The sequence below is a fragment of the Salarias fasciatus genome, chromosome 3, assembly GCF_902148845.1.
Source record: "Salarias fasciatus chromosome 3, fSalaFa1.1, whole genome shotgun sequence".
Lineage (NCBI taxonomy): Eukaryota > Metazoa > Chordata > Actinopteri > Blenniiformes > Blenniidae > Salarias > Salarias fasciatus.
Genome location: NC_043747.1, coordinates 20253799 through 20268566, shown reverse-complemented (window position 1 = coordinate 20268566; position 14768 = coordinate 20253799).

Sequence of the window (14768 nt, the reverse complement as noted above, 5' to 3'; positions counted from 1 at the left end):
TGTCAGGCTCGTTTATAAGGGACATGGAGCGGATTGTCAATTGGTGTAGACCACCTGGTACAATCGGCTCCACAACACAATCCGCTCAGAGTGAAGCAGATCCACTCGGTTTTTTACATGACACATTTTACAATCAGCTTCACCTATAATCAGCTTATACGTGGTTCATATGAACGTGCCCAATGAGATTGCGCTTTGTAAACTAACACATATATTTCCCTATTAACCATATCATCATGGTCTTCTGCGGCACCATGAAGTTCTGTGATAGGCCAAGAATTGATGGATGTTTATTTTGGGTTATTAGGCCTTTTACTTTGCTCAGTCGATAGGATATGCGTTACTATCGAGCCCTGTGTTAACTCTAATCTTGCATAGCATAGCTATGAACATTGCAGTTCTTTGATGAATACCTGATCTTTTGTGCTGCATGGTTGGAGTCCGCCTCTTCCTTTGAATTCAGTGCAGGGTCCACGAAGTACACCGTACCGTTAACAGCATTAACGTACTAGTAATGAAAAAAAAAAAGACAATTGCTTATTCGATGTCATACCAAATTAAAGAATTATCTGATTACACATAACTTAAAAACTTACTAACCAGCAACTTCCAATGAACGTTTGCAATGTTGACAAAAGACACAATGGCCTTGTAGTTGTCAAACTTCACCTGTTCAAAAAAAAAAAAAAGCTGTACATATATATGTATATATATATATATATGTATTTATGTATGTATGTATATATATATATGTATATATGTGTGTGTGTGTGTGTGTGTGTGTGTGTGTGTGTGTGTGTGTATATATATATATATATATATATATATATATATATATATATATATATATATATATGTATAAGCACAGCAAAAGAAGCACAATCCAAACATTGTTATTACCTTTGAAAGAGTATGCCGGGCAACTTGAGCTCTGTCCCCAAACATGATGACACCAGCTGTGTAGTTATTGAGGATGTAGATTGTTTTCCCCATTTTTAGCTGTGTCACGTACAGCTGGAGCAGGCCTTCCATTACCTTGATAAGATAATTGGCATAATATAAAGAGACAAGTTACATTAATCTGTGCAATTGTAATGTAATGAAGTTTAATAGTGACCTTCATTGGTGCATCTATAACATCAAATATATTTGTTATCGCTATAACATCAACATGATATGTGCATTCTGTTTCTATTTTGAAATATATTAGTGTGTTGTTAAGTGATGTCATGCTTAATAAGGTTTCACTGGGAAGCGCACTGTCACAAACAACAAACAAATTATATGCAATTACAACAACTTAACCATAGTGTGCTGATGACACAAAATGTCACTTGCTATCACGTATTGGGTGTCATGGCCTTTTTTTAAAATGGGCAAGCATCCAGATTTTTGTATGGGGGAGGGTGGTATGGAGTCACATTAATGGTCCATGCAAAACAGTTTAATTCACAACTGTTCTTTGCGCAACCTTGTCGGTTCAGGACCTCATAGGAGATGGTGTAGTGAATGTCACAATATATCTGGTGCAAGGTGAGCATGTGCCCCTTCCCTGGCTGTGCCCTTGGTTCTTGCCCACATAAGCCAATGCCTAAGAATACCCCCAGTTAAAAAAACATTACATATTATCGTTTTATGTAATTAGTAATTGGAATAACAAACTGAGATAATCAACATTTAGTACTGAATCCACGTTTTTGAAATTGTTCTAAATATATTATACCTCGCCTTGTAGCCAGCGATGTGGCTTAAGCGTCAAGAGCTCACTGTGGTGTATAACAAAATTGTTTCCCTTTATCTGGGACGGAATGACCGAAACCACCACCTCACTGGACTCCTTTTCCCACAACGAGTTGAGCTGTAGGCAATACGAAAGAATGAAAAAAATTTACAAAATAATTTTGTATCACTTATATTACAAATTTCTGTTCATAGATTTATGTTACATTTGACATTTACTTGTGATGCTTTTAATATAACTTGAAATTGTGCATAACATTATGAGGATACCTGATGTTCTGTGATGTCACTTGTTGCAGCAAAGTCTGAGTAATCCACCGCTTGACTCTGTGGGCATAACAATATGAATGACAATGAAAATGGTAAATGGACTACACTTATATAGCGCTTTTCACCCTGCACTGACAGAGCCCAAAGCACTTTACACTGCAATATCACATTCACCCATTCACACTCACATTCACACACCAGTGGAGGCAGCTGCCATGCAAGACGCTCAGTCCACCCACTGGGCGCAATGTAGGGTTCAGTGCTTTGCCCAAGGACACTTCGACATGCAGACGGGGGGAGACAGAAATCAAACTAACAAACTTCGGATTGAGAGACGACTGCTCTCCCCACTGAACCACAGCCACCCAAAATAGTCACTCAAGCACTGGTAATTGCTTAAATGCAAGTACATCATGTTTTACAGATTTATACATTTTGTTATATTATATTGTCTGTTTTTTCAGCAATTGCTTCTGAACTCCTTTTTTTTTGTTGTGAAATATTGATAGGTTTTATGTGTTGATTATTACATGTATAGTAAATGCCGCCAACTCTAAAACAACACTGTAAATTCAAAGTAGTTCAGTTTACTCAAAAGAATTTTGGAAACTGATTACCTTGGGAAATCTAAGTGAAAGAACTTAACTGTGTCGAGTAGAGAGAAATGATCATATCTGAGTGAGCTTCTTCTTTTAAAGTTGTGAGTACTGAAAGTGTCTCAGTAATGTTATCTTCCAATGAAGTTTTTTGAACTAAAATACCTTAAATCAAACTAATACATTCCAACAACAATTTGCCACGCAGCCCAGGGATCGAACCCATGACCATCTGGCTGTAAGGCAAGAGCACTGACCGCTCACCCACTGCCACCACTGCAGTTGAATCACATGGACTTCAAACATTGTGTCAGCAGTACTTCATACTAAATAAAATGCACTTCATGTACCTTAGTTCAGCTTAATTACAAATAGTAACTCCCAAAAATAGCTTTATGAAAACCATTATTTTTTATTTATTGTTTTTCCATCCATCCATCCATTTTCTACCGCTTATCCGGGGCCGGGTCGCTGGGGCAGCAGTCTCAGCAGGGATGCCCAGACTTCCCCGTCCCCAGACACTTCCTCCAGCTCCTCTGGGAGGATCCCAAGGCGTTCCCAGGCCAGCCGAAAGACATAGTCTCTCCAGCGTGTCCTGGGTCGTCCCCGGGGTCTCCTCCCAGTGGGACATGCCCGGAAAACCTCCCTAGGAGGCATCCTAAAGAGGTGCCCGAGCCACCTCAGCTGGTTCCTCTCGATGTGAAGGAGTAGCGGCTGTACTCTGAGCTCCTCCCTGGTGACTGAGCTCCTCACCTTATCTCTAAGGGAGCGCCCAGCCACCCTACGGAGGAAGCTCATTTCAGCCACTTGTATCCCAGATCTTGTCCTTTCGGTCATGACCCAAAGCTCATGACCATAGGTGAGGGTGGGAACGTAGATTGACCAGTAAATCGCCTTTCGGCTCAGCTCCGTCTTCACCACAACGGATCGATAAAACAACCGCATCACTTCAGCTGCTGCACCAATCCGCCTGTCAATCTCACGCTCCATCCGTCCCTCACTGTGAACAAGACCCCAAGATACTTAAACTCCTCCACTTAGACCAGAGTCTCTCCACCAACCTGGAGGGGGCAAGCCACCTTCCTCCGGTCGAGGACCATGGCCTCGGATTTGGAGGTGCTGATCCTCATCCCTGTCGCTTCACACTCGGCTGCGAATCACCCCAGTGCATGCTGTAGGTCCAGGTTCGATGAAGCCAACAGGACAACATCATCTGCAAAAAGCAGAGATGAAATCCTGTGGTTCCCGAACCGGACCCCCTCCGGCCCCTGGCTGCACCTAGAAATTCTGTCCATAAAGATTATGAACAGAACTAGTGACAAAGACGCAGTCGAATGCCTTCTCCAAATCCACAAAACACATGTGGACTGGTTGGGCAAACTCCCACGAACCCTCGAGCACCCTATGGAGGGTATAGAGCTGGTCCACTGTTCCACGACCAGGACAAAAACCGCATTGTTCCTCCTGAATCCGAGGTTCGACTATCGGTCGGATCCTCCTCTCCAGTACCCTGGAATAGACTTTCCCGGGGAGGCTGAGGAGTGTGATCCCCCTATAGTTGGAGCACACCCTCCGATCCCCCTTTTTAAAAAGGGGAATCACCACCCCGGTCTGCCAATCCAGAGGCACTGTCCCTGACCGCCACGCGATGTTGCAGAGACGTGTCAACCAAGACAGTCCCTGCACATCCAATGACTTAAAGGGCAACTAACCCCCAAATCACTTTTTTTGCTGATAAACTGTATGTGTTGCATGTTTTATATTGCTGTCTACTCGTTTCTGACTTAACTTTTACAATTTAGTGCAAACTTGTTCAAAATCCTATTTTTGTGACAAAAACCGTCTCACTACAGCCCTAAGTGGTTTAACAGCGTTTACTACATTTGAATTTTGTGATTGGCTGGATGATGGCATCCAACGCACGTATCGCCCACGCCCCTGCATCCATTGTACGTCATCGAGTACAGCCCTATGTAAGCAGATGCCTCCCCTACAAGTTGGAGTTGGACCAGAGCAAGCGATCTTTTTCATAGTGATTATCAGATTAGCATTGTTTTAGCATTAGCATCATTTCAGCATTAGAGTTAGTTGGTTAGATCAGTTAGCGTAGTTTACAGGCGTTATTTACGTAGGGTTGGTGGGTTATGAAAACCCACGGGTGCGCCGGGCAAATCTCGTCCACCCCCGGTGCCTTGCCACCAAGGAGCTTACCGACCGCCTCGGTGACTCCAGTGTGTTCTTTAACTTTGTTAGTGGATCATTAGTTTTGTTCCCCCTAGTGTGTCAGCCTTTTCTACTGATGCTGTTATCAGTTCTCTGTGATTTGAGAGTCTCTAGCACAGTTTATGTATTTTCTTAGTTTATGTAAGTTTTTCCCTGCAATACTCAGTTCTTAAATTTTTTCTGTTGTGAATTTTTTCCCCCTAAATTTACTTGTTTTGGAAGCTGATGATCTGCTGAGTATGTCTGAGCCTGACTGTCTGGCTATGGAGTGTGACTTCTTCTGACACAGAATCACATGCATTATTACAGCTTACTGTATGTGTTACATGTAATGTAAAATGTTTTTATTTTGTTCAAGTAAATTAGCAGTATTTGTATAAGTTTGCCAGAAACATGTGCACCTTACAAAATGTTGAACAACGGTTTACCGTCTTTGAGGCTGTTGTGAAGGGAAATGGCTTCTTCATAGGAGTAACATATCTCCCCTTCTTTTTCTGTTGCCGTTCTTTCCATTTTTCCTCTTCTACCCGGAATCTCTGCACACAGAAAGTAAAAGAACTAAAAGAAGCAGTCACAAAAATAATATGTAACCTTTTAAAGCAAGAAACATTCAGGCATCAAGAATGAGAAAAAAATATGCTGTACATCATTTATTTTCTATGTAATACATTTGATTACATTTTTATGGGGGTTTAACCTCCTGTATTATTATTTGATATCCTTTCATATAAGCTTTTGTTTGTTTTTAACTTGTTACAAATTTTCATTGTTGATTCAAGCAATCGATCTGTATTGATAACATGCTTTTCTTATTTAAAAAACAAACCAAAAAAAAAAAACAAAAAAACAACACAAACAGTTTTATAGTAATTCCAAACAAAAATCAGTAGATAACAGAAAACATAGCCACACCGTCTCCGAATTCGCGTCAGGTCAGGCCAGGTCTACTGGGGTACTAGCACCCCCGCCCGCCCCCCCCCCCAACCCCCCAACCCCCCCCCCCCACCCCACACACCCTGCCGGACTAGGAACGCACTGGACGCGGAAGCGTAGCGGAGGCGCCGTGCGCGTCTCCGCGCCGGCGCTTGGCTGTTCGCACTGGAGGTGTATCTGCTGCCTGCGCTCTCCGCGCTGGTCACACATCGGCTGCACTCGGCTGGATTCGTCAGCTCTCGGTTTTCACATTTGTTCCCTCTGTCTCGCTCTGCCAGTATGGATGTGTGTTTTGGTGACCTGTGGAGAGATATTTTCTCCTCCTGTCCTCTTTTTTTCTGCATCACGTGAATGTCTGTCGCTGTGTGTGTGTGTGTGTGTGTGTGTGTGTGTGTGTGTGTGTGTGTGTGTGTGTGTGTGTGTGTGTGTGTGTGTGTGTGGGTGCGTACATGCGTATGTCTGTTTGTGTGTCCATCTGTCTTGTGATTAGACCCAAGTGACAAATTATAGACGGACGAGCAACACCGTCCGTAACTAATCGTCATTTAATTTGTTATATTTTGAAAATTGACCGGATTCTCTTGCCTTTTCTGTTTCCGACTTCCTGTCTGGTCCGATCTGCTTGATCCAGCTTGACACATGGCGCTCCCGGCGCTCGCGGCTCGCGTGAAAAATAGAACGAAGCGCGGCGCGCGCGGCGCTCCCCTGCGCGTTCGGTGCGGCCGGTCAGATAGGTTAACATGGGAGGCGATCAGAAGCGCAGTGCGCGGCGCTACCGCGCGCGGCGCTTCCGCGTCCAGTGCGTTCAGGCCGTAACGCCGGGAACGCACTGGACGCGGAAGCGTAGCGGAGGCGCCGCGCGCGCCGCGCGCGTCTCCGCGCCGGCGCTTGGCTGTTCGCACTGGAGGCGCCTGCGCTCTCTGCGCTGGTCACACATCGGCTGCACTCGGCTCGCTCCGTCAGCTCTCGGTTTTCACGTTTGTTCCCTGTTCCCTCTGTCTCGCTCTGCCAGTATGGATGTGTGTTTTTTGGTGACCTGTGGAGAGACTTTTTCTCCTCCTGTCCTCTTTTTTTCTGCATCACGTGAATGTCTGTCGCTGTGTGTGTGTGTGTGTGTGTGTGTGTGTGTGTGTGTGTGTGTGTGTGTGTGTGTGTGTGTGTGTGTGTGTGTGTGTGTTTGGGTGCGTACATGCGTATGTCTGTGTGTGTGTCCATCTCTCTTGTGATTAGACCCAAGTGACAAATTATAGACGGACGAGCAACACCGTCCGTAACTAATCGTTATTTAATTTGTTATATTTTGAAAATTGACCGGATTCTCTTGCCTTTTCTGTTTCCGACTTCCTGTCTGGTCCGATCTGCTTGATCCAGCTTGACACATGGCGCTCCCTGCGCTCGCGGCTCGCGTGAAAAATAGAACGAAGCGGAGCGGGCGCGCTGCAGAGCGCGAGCCGCGGCGCGCGCGGCGCTCCACTGCGCGTTCGGTGCGGCCGGTTAGATAGGTTAACATGGGAGGCGATCAGAAGCGCGCGGCGCTTCCGCGTCCAGTGCGTTCGGGCCGTAAGGCACCCCACACTCAAAGGTGTGAAGCCCCAGGGCCAGCCAGGACAGGAGGACAGGCTCACAGCACCTCCAGGAACCAACCCGATCAAACTCCCAGTGTGAAGGGCCCCCTCTGGGGAAACACATGGAGTTAAACAACTAAAAACTTAACAATATGAAATATTACCAAAAGTTTATCTGTACGTACAGAACACTTTAAAGCTTATGAAAAACACAATCAACATGCTGTCTCAAATAATAAAACAATATTCAAACTGAGCCACAACACACTGGAGCCATGAATCACATTTCAAATCCGGGGCAATACAACAAACCAGACAGCGCAACGCGACCATCCAGGGCTATTAAATCCCATAGATAGCGCTGTCAGGTCTTCACCTTGACATCCAACCACCTGACCCGGTCCAATACTAATACAAAGCCTTCTCCAACAACTTATTATTATAGTTTTGTGTTTTCCAGCTAGGGCTGTCGTGGTATACCGGTATTGACGATAATCATGGTATTAAAAAATAAAATTTCAATATCGTGTTCAAAATGCGCACATGACAATATCATATAGAGGATCTAGCGCCACTTGAAACGTGTTGAAGTGTATTTTCAAAATCCGCTCCTGTTCTTGCGACCTGCTGGGTCTCCCTCCTGCTTCAGTTCTTCAGGGAACATTCAGACAGTGTTTCGCTCCAGCTTGAAACCTGATAAACTGAACATGCTTGTTTTCCTTCATAAAAATCTGCCATAAGCAGAAAATGTAAACAGAAAAAGAAAAATATCCCAGGGATTGTTCAGTAGACATATTGCTTGTCATTCTTCAGTTACACACAAATGCTTTGTCCCTGCTATCCACAAATGATTTTGTTAATCTTGTAGTTATAGCAGATTTTGCCCCCTGTGGATCCTCTGTTAATCAGTTCATCAGATTTTAATTAGTGGAGTGTAACTACACTTTTGCTATGCAGTTGTACAGTTACTGTACTCATATTGTTTCAACACCTCATTTGACAGGTATTTTGAGTGTAATTCATCCGGGAAAAGAGAGAAAACAAACAACATAAATAAAATTAAAGATGAATCTGAATGTTTGTATACCATTATGAGTTAAATTTTTGCTGATATCGTGATATTATCATTATCGTGACATTTTTTGCCCATGATAATCGTGGAGAGAAAATTTGATATCGTGACAGCCCTATTTCAAGCATTTTTGGGAAGTTAACCGCCCTGTCGAGGAGAGCAAACAATGATAGACGATGGGGATTTTTTTTTTCTTTTCCCAAGCAATATAACAACCCACGTACATGGACACGGATGGACTGTGAGGATGTGAACTCCAAAATCTCCGCCTGACTCGGTTCGCCACAGAGCTCAGACAGTTAGAATAATTTCCGCGGCGCGGCTGCTGGAGGTCTCCCGTCGCCGCTGTGGAAAAGCTCCGGGCCGTTTACCAAATCGGCCCCAAGTCGGCCCCTGGAAGTCAGGCACCCAGGCGCCGTGACAGTCGAGGCTGACTCAAAGTGCTTCTCTGCTGGGGAGAGGAGCTCAAACGTTCCCATCAGAGCTAATTGTGGGTAAGTTAGCGAAAACTGTCAGCTGACCCACCTGAAGAAGCTAGACGAGCTAACTTTAAGATAACACTGGAACAAACCGGAGTTGCCCTTTAATAACAGCAAAAAACAAAGCTTCATTTTGATGAATAACTTCCTGAACTTTCTCGATTTACACAAACTACAGCCGGAAATTTAGCGCTGCCTGGATACGAGAGAAGCCAGAGAAGTGATTAGCGCAAGGAAAGAAACTAATCTGATGCTTTGTCCAAAGTGTGAAACAGTTAAGGCCCGCCCGACTCGGTCTGATTGGCTAAAACTCCTTAACATTGAGAACCACAGGTAGTTAGAACTGTCAGTTAATGACTGGATAAAGAGAAAAAAAAATAAAAAAATAACCCCCAACTAACACACACACGCACGCACGCACAGCGCACACACGCGCGCGCGCGCACACACACACACACACACACACACAGATTTGGCAGCAGCTTAAAGGAACAAAGTCAAAATTTCTTCAGGAATTTTCTAGTTATACTTATTGCTTTCATATTTAACTACATTAGCCACTCCACATACTGACTACTTATTTTATCCCATTGTAAATAAAATAACAAAATGAGCAAACCTTTTGTCTCCCAACTCTTTTGGAGTCGTCAAACTCTCGGAGAAGAGCCGTGTGTGTTTTCTGGTATTGGATAGCGAAGTCATCCAATCTCGTCAGCTGTGTGGACCTGAATCGAATGTGTTTCAGGTCCCACTGACTCTTCTCCATTATCCCTTGTGTGTGGTTGTCCTTCGTTATGTTCTGTGACGTAAAACAAATAACAACATTGATTATTTTGTGTCCTGAAAAAACTAAGTGTGATAACAAAGTACATTCAAAAGACATTTAATTTATAACATAATATAAAAAATTACTTGTGTTTGCAGGTTTGTTAATCGGTTAAATTTTTTGGTGTAGTCCTCATACACCTTTCCTTGTCCATGTCTCCCAAGGTCACCTTTTTCATAAAACAAAAGTTAGTGTCTGCCACTTGTGAAACAGTATAACAGATAATAGTTTTTGGAAGATGGCCAGAAATAGCTTGCTTGTTTATGCAAAACTAACCAAGCATGATCCCACTCCATAATCCTGCATAAGGAAGTAGGCACTTGTTCAGGTGCTGAATGAAGCCTCTTGAGAAGTAGATGTTCGGCTCCCCAGTCACATCAAGGACAACTCTGGATATGATGTTTTCGTATCTTTTCCGAAATTTGTTGTTGCCTTTGATTCCCTGTAATTAAATATTTTACATCTTGAGTTTATAGACTTAAAAGTGGCATAAACATGGTGGAAAACACTTTAGCTAAAGTGGGTTATATTTTTTGTGAGGCGAATGACATTCTAACATGTTTCAGCTACGACCCTTGTTATATTCACTGGATTACGGTCAGCCATTGAAAACATAAGTGTACAGGAATGTAATCACTTTGTTACTGCAGTCAAACAGTGCTTTAGTTGTTTCTGAAATGTACAAGTAAATATGTAAATTTAGTACTTCAGTCACAGCCTGTGTTATTTACCGTTAAGTCCTCTTCAATGGAGTGGCACGTGACCGAATCATCGACCTTGATCTTTTTCCTTGTGAGCAAGGCCTGCAGGTTTTTGTAGTGTTTTTCAACATTTACAGCCATGCATAGACTTGAAAACACCACAGCAGCACTTTCAGTAATTTCGTCAAGCTCCTCCAATGTGCTTGCTGTGGTGAGAAGCCCACAAACATACATGGCAAAGTGGTAGTGTTTCTGTGCACTGCAGGAAAAAAGCCAAAGAAATTTGATTAGTGTGTCATACAAATAAGTATTTGTTTAGTGGTTAAGCAGGAGGAACACACATACAGAAGGTGTTTTGCATGATAATTGCTAAAAGATAATGTCAGGCTGCACTGTTAATACAACTTTGCCAACATGTACTTTACAGAATAAAAGGACAGGATATATTTAGGTAGAAAGCAAATATAAAAGGACAGCAAAACAACTGGGATCAAGAAACCGCTGGGATATGACATCATCACGTTGTGTCCAACTATAGTGGGTCTGCAAAGTAGTGCACCTGGAGCGCATGAAGCATCTATCAGGACCAACACTGAGCTGCAGACACAGAGGAACTATCACTACTGCAATCAAAGAAGTCATAAATGGAATCTCTAAAGTATGTCAAGTCACAATGAGCACAATGTAAACCCCAACTTTTACACTAGGTCATAACTAATAAGGATGGAACAATCAAATGTCTGTAAGCAGTTCACCAGAATGTAAAGTCTTGAGCTCTGTTAAGATTTTTGCCACTTTAAAGGCAAATATATCTGAGTTTATTTTTCGTTAACATTCTGACTTCAGAAATTGTACCTGTGTGGAAAGATGTCATTCATGTAATGTGATATGATGTTGTTTACCTGTACCTGAGTGTATGATTGCAGTCAGATGGTGCTCTGGGTTCATAACAGCCTGTCTGTCTGAGTTCTGTTTGACAGATTGATGTAGTGGTATGGTGATTAGTGTTCTTGCCTCACAGCAAGAAGGTTGTGGGTTTAAATACTGGCTGTTGTGTGGTGTTAGCTTGAACATTTGCACAACACCACTAAACGGTATAGTGTAGTATTGTTATTTCTTTGGCTTTCCAGGTTGTAGGAGCCATTTATCATTTCTTTAATTCACCACCAGGGGGGGCAAGTTGGGGAAGGTATAAATGGGCCACACAGGTGATTATGGGTAGTTGTACAGAGGGATGGCAAACAATCTTTTTACACTGTTCTTTCAGCGGGTTGGATGATGTGTGCGTTCTGCAAGATAACGGAGTGTGTGTAAGCTCAACTGGCCAAGCTTGGCACCTGTAAACCGTGAGATTGTGCGCCAAGGAAAATAAATGGGTCTCAGCACCCAAAGACACCTAAAGACTGTGGAATTGATTGATTGGCTCACTGTGCGGACACGCGTCTTGGATGATTCTCCCTCTACACCCAAAAAAGAACTCAAAGTGTATCAGCCCTATAGGGAAATGGGCTGTACAATTTAAGTGAAAGACTATGAAGCAGAATTTCAAGGAAAAACTGTTAATGGTCTGCTTCTGCATGGCCAGTATTCCACCAGCTCTTTCTTCAAATCATCCTTCAGGCCACTACAAAAAGCGCAGGAAATTGCGGTTGTCCTCGGCTACCTTGACTTGATGAAACATGGCTTGAATATCAGCCATCACGGCAACGGGTTCTTGTCTGAATCGGGTTAGTACTCCTAACAAAGAAATGGTGAGATAAGGTCACAGCAGAAGCAGACCATTAAGAGATTTTCCTCGAAATTCAGTTCCACAGTCAAACACCACACAAGGCTTTCGTTTCTTAGGCGATGTGGTGTACTCAGGTGTGCAGAGAGGGACGGCAAACAGTCTTTTAACCGTGTTCGTATGACGTGTTGGATTGTGCTAGGCAGAGGGAACTGTAAGGGTGAGCTTTCCAGCTCCAGCTTGATGTGAACTGTGGATTTATGTGCCGAGGAAATAAATGGGTCGCAGCACCCAAAGACACCGAAAGAGTGTGGAACCCTTTTGATTGATGCGCCGTGCAAGCAGACGTCCTTCACGATTCTCCGTCTATACCACAGGTGTCAAACTCAGGCCCGCGAGCCAAATCTGGCCCGCAATGTAATTACATTTGGCTCGCGAGACTATTCCAAATGACTGCAAGAGCTGGCCCGCTAGGCTGACAGTCAAGTCGGCCCCGTCGCCTGACCAACTCGGCCACATGCACTGAGTGTGACAGTCACGAATTTCGGTCTTTTGTCATGCACTCACGCCACACATTGGCCCTTATTTATCGATCCGTCTTTCAAACAGGTGTATATCTGAGCAGTGAGCTTATCGTACGACGGGGCTCACGTGGTATTACAGAAACTTCCGTACCTCGCCGATCTCAGCGTTTGAATGATTGGGGGTTGATAAATGCGGCGACTGAATTGGATCGTCATTAACATGTGACGCCCTGAAATATTCACTTTTCTGAAGCTGCGCCCACTGAGATCAAACATGGAAAAGGAGTGATTTTGGAGAAAAAAGAAACTTCTGGGAGCTGGAAATAAATCCTGTCAGGTCTGAGGTGGAGGTACATCAGGGTGAGCTCTTCAAAAGAATAAAAACTGGAATTAAGGAGAATAGAAAAACGCTGCCTGGAGGACGCTGTTCACGGCAGTGGTGAGCAGCGTCGCCTGACGAACGGACACTGGCTGAGGTTTGAACAGATTGTAGATCCATTAATTTAACCCTGATGTTACAAATAATGAGGCTGACTCACGCTATACAGCTCAGAGTGTTATTGTTTCGTTTAATTATGTCTCAGAGCCAGACAGCAGCGACACCGCGGCCAGGTCTCCTCCCCACAGCGGGGATGGTCCCACCGAGACACAGACACCCAGCACCAGACCCGGTACCGAGCACGAGCAGGATCAGGGACTGAATAGCTGCTCAGCAGCAGCGTGTGCATGTTTTTGCACTATTAAACCTGCGCTCCATCTCCATGGCAGGACGAACCAGTAGAGTTATTAAAAGTTAAAAATCCTTAATTAGTCGCAGAAGGGGGGATTTTATTAGATATTCTGTCAGGGCATTAATTTATTTTTTATTCTTTTACATTTTAAACTTTGCTGAAAACGTGCTTTTTGTGCTTTATGACATGTTTGAGGTTTGCTTTATAATTATTTTCACGCTCCGCCAGGTTTTTCTGTACTGCACCGCAAATCCACACTTACTGAAACTTGCATACATGATGTCAGAGCTGTCGTGAGATTTTCTTTCCATACCATCACGATCATAGTGATGAATGCTGACAGCGTCTTTCATGGGGTCGTACGACGGGCGTACACCCATATACTGCTATATGAGTGTTTGATAAATGAGGGCCATTGTATTTGTAATTTCTCACGCTGAAAAAAATACTGGTAAATTTGTCTGGTATGCGTGCGCCGCTGCTATGAAACCAGGAGGAATCAGTCAGCAAACCTATCACTTACCTGTCAATCAAAAAAGGAAAGGGGCGGGCTACAGTAGCACAACAACCAATGAAAAAAAGCACTGTCATCACGTGAGTCTGCTGGAGAGGAGCGGCTTGGGGCCGATTTGACTGTATCCCATGAATGAATCCCATTGATGATTTATCTATTTTTTTTTGTTGGTTGTTTTGTTTATTTTAATTTTAAATTTAATGTTGCAATATTAAGGTATATCAAGCATTGTTTATTCCATCTTGTTTGAACTTCTGTGGGTCAATTTTTTCAAGAAATATCTCTGGTGGCCCGTGACATTGTCTCAGTTTAAAATTTTGGCCCACCGTGTATTTGAGTTTGACACCCCTGCTCTACACCCTCAGAACTCAATGTGTACAGGCCCAGATAGGGAATGGGCTGTACATTTTATGTGAAAAGACTGTTTGCTGTACCTGTCTGCACACCTGCCCATAATCACCTGTGTGGGCCATTTATACTTTCCCCAACTTGTTCCCCCTGGTGGTGAATTAAAGAAATGATAAATGGCTCCCACACAGGTTGATCTCAACTATTGCGAAAACAAAATGTCAATCAGTCTCCTGAAGGTGCTCTTGTAAAGACGTTAAGCTGAGCTGGTCATGCAAGTGTACACGGACTGCATTACCCCATGAGCTACGCTTTCAACCATTCACTGTTGTTCTGATGTGCGTCACAGTTTTAGTGATGCTGAGTACTGTAAACAGCGACGTGTACACGCACAGTTATGCAGTATTAGTTTGGGCATTTTCACTCCTGGCATTACATGGGCAGTTTCTCGGGAGGAGTAGTTGGGAAGGTGTGGCACATGTACATGAAACGCTGGTTTCTGACTTCATTGAAAATCCTC